The 2,536-nt window shown below is 52.4% G+C and overlaps 1 protein-coding gene across 1 annotated transcript in view; it reads right to left on the bottom strand.

The window, feature by feature from the left end:
* The window catches only part of Lmo1 (LIM domain only 1), a 33,197-nt gene extending 32,730 nt beyond the window's left edge, over positions 1-467 (bottom strand). The window contains exon 1 of the mRNA XM_010615350.1: positions 256-467. The gene's annotated coding sequence lies outside the window, so the exon portion shown is untranslated. The remainder of the gene's footprint in view (positions 1-255) is intronic.
* Between the last annotated feature and the right edge of the window lie 2,069 nt (positions 468-2,536).

Below are 2,536 nucleotides of genomic sequence, written 5' to 3'. Positions count from 1 at the left end.
GGCGGCCGGTCCTCGGGCAGGCAGCGAGCGGGCTCTAATTACCCGCTTGTCCGGCTCTTAACCTAGATTGCACTCAGCTAGAATTACATTCAGGAGTGAAGCACTTCGCAGATTACAAAAGCAGTCTCACCTACTTTTGTGCCTCAGAATTGCAAGGAACTACGAACTGCAATTTAGAGAGAGGGAGAGAGAGAGAGAGAGAGGGAGAGGGAGAGAGAAGGAAGAGAGGATCAGAGCCGTTTCTTTGATTCTCACCTTCTAAATGGCTCAATTTGCCCAGTATAATCTGTCTTAATGTAATTGCATTTGATAGCTCATAACCCTGGCTCTGGCAACGACACAGCTTTCAGCCTCATAAAGTGTTTTCCCCTCGGATTTAATCTGAATCTCAATCTAAAATTATATTCAAAGAGATGGGGGAATCTCGGCGGCCGCCTCCCGCTGCCTTTCTCCTTCAGTGTATGAGGTTTGCACTCCTGCTACTGAATAAATGCACACATTTCTCGAGCCCCCCCCCTCCCGGGTTAATGGGGAGTGGAGACGCGCGGCTGCCCGGCTCCGCAGCGCCACCTGGAGGTCTTTCGGCCCCAGTTCGGCTCGTGGCTCCGCTGGGGTCCTAGGGCCCAGGTCTGCAATCAGTGTGGTGGATGACCTGGGACTGTTACTCCCAGCCCCTCGGCTTTGATTTCTCCCTCCTCACAAGGGCGATTTTCTCCGATCCCATGCCCTCCCTCCTGCAAGGACTGTCCAGGGTTTCTAGGTTTTTTTCTCAGATTATTGGCAAAGTTAACCCTCTATAGGGCACAAAACCTCCCACTGTGAGTCTTACAGCGTCTCACCTGACCCCAGCAACCCCTCAAAGAGCATCCTGATCCCATGGAAAGGGGGAGCCTGCCTCAGCTTCTCTCTGAGCAAGTGCAGCATGGCCTTGAAGGCGTTTCTCCTTCCACAAATATTTATTGAGCATGTATTATATGCCAAGCACTATTCTAAGGCACCAGGGACACAGCACAGAATGAAATAAAGATTCCTGCTGCTATTATTGAGTTGAGAATTCCTGCACTGTAACTCATAAGGTAAGAAGGATGGCACTATTCATCTCTTCTCTTGGACCCTGCTTCTCCCCAGCGCCCTGGGCCTGGTGCCCACACTACCTACTCTAGGAAGGCCGCCTACCTTTAAAATCCAAGAGTCCCCCACCCCCAGACAGTACAGAGCTCTAGGGTGGAAATTATTATTTTTCTCCAGCTCGTGGAGGGCTCCAGAAAAACGTGTTGTGGCTTGGTCCTGGCAGTCACTTCGGAGGACTGGACCCAGGCAAAGACAAACTGAAGTTCCTGGAGGGGCAAAGGGTGACCAGATGGGATTCTACCTCATCTCTGCCAATTAGTAACAGCAGACCTGGGGGGAGGTCCACTTTCTCTCTCTGACCTCAGTTTCCTTGAGTGTCAAGTGGGAAACCTACTCTTCCTGTCTGTAAGGTTGCTCTCTCATTATCAGTCAGATAAGATAAGGCCGGTGAGTGCGCTCTGTAAACTGTGGTGCTCTGGAAAATGAGGGTGGATTATCCGGTAGGAAAAAGACCTAGGTCTTGCCCCTGACACTCTGGGAAGCCCCAGTGCTTGACAGGAGTGGAGAATGGAGGGCTGCGGCCCATCTTCTTCTCTCCCAGGCAGGGAAGTCAGGCTTTGAGGAAACAGAAGAGTAGCTGCTTCTAATGAAATGCCTCATCTGCAGCTCAGAGGGTTTCACTTTCTCCTTCATCTTGAATACTTAATCCTAATAGTCCTTGAGTATATTTGATGTTAAATATATCATTTTGCTCAGACTGGGTGTCCCTTGGGACTGCAAGCTTGATCTCTCCCCTGCCACGGCAGCCAAAGCTGTGCCCTCAAGGTCTCACGGTGGCTTCAGCACTGCTGCTGCTGTCACATTTGGTGCCAGCCCTTCACCCTGGCCTGCACTGGGGGCCAGATGCTGCAGCAAGCACAGGACCTGTCAAGGCCAGCTTCTTGCTACAGAAACCCCTGTTCTACCTGGAGGCATTTGCTCCATAAGGGCTGCAGCCTTACCTGTGACCTTGAGGGGCTGCTTCTCATTGTCAGGGTCTGGGCCTGACCCACAGACCAAGAATCAACTACCCTGCGCTATTAGCCCACTCTCTTGTCTGTTGCACCTAGCCTCTCTGTCCCAACATCATAGCCTCCAAGGTACCCACTTAGCAGTCACACGTCAGGACCCCTGTGCCCCAAGCCTGGAGTGCTGAGCAGGTAGGGCATGTCAACAGGAGTAGTACTATGAGTGAAGTCTGCTTGTGCCCGAAACTGGCTCTCTGTCCCAGCTGATAGGGTGGTGCTCCCAACATAATCTGGACAGGGACCTCCACAGTTGGGTTAGAGTGGCCCAGGACTTGGGTGACCTAGCCCCCAGCTAGGAAGGAGCCTAATGAGTTGACAGAGGGAGATGTGGGCCTCACTCATTGGGCACCTCCTCCTTCACTCAGAGCTATCTCCCACCCCCTGCCCACCCACCCTTC

This window comes from Fukomys damarensis, unplaced genomic scaffold (genome assembly GCF_012274545.1).
Source record: "Fukomys damarensis isolate Sample0158 unplaced genomic scaffold, DMR_v1.0_HiC HiC_scaffold_16, whole genome shotgun sequence".
Lineage (NCBI taxonomy): Eukaryota > Metazoa > Chordata > Mammalia > Rodentia > Bathyergidae > Fukomys > Fukomys damarensis.
Note: the sequence above shows the minus strand (reverse complement) of the source record. Positions and strands in the feature narration are given on the sequence as shown.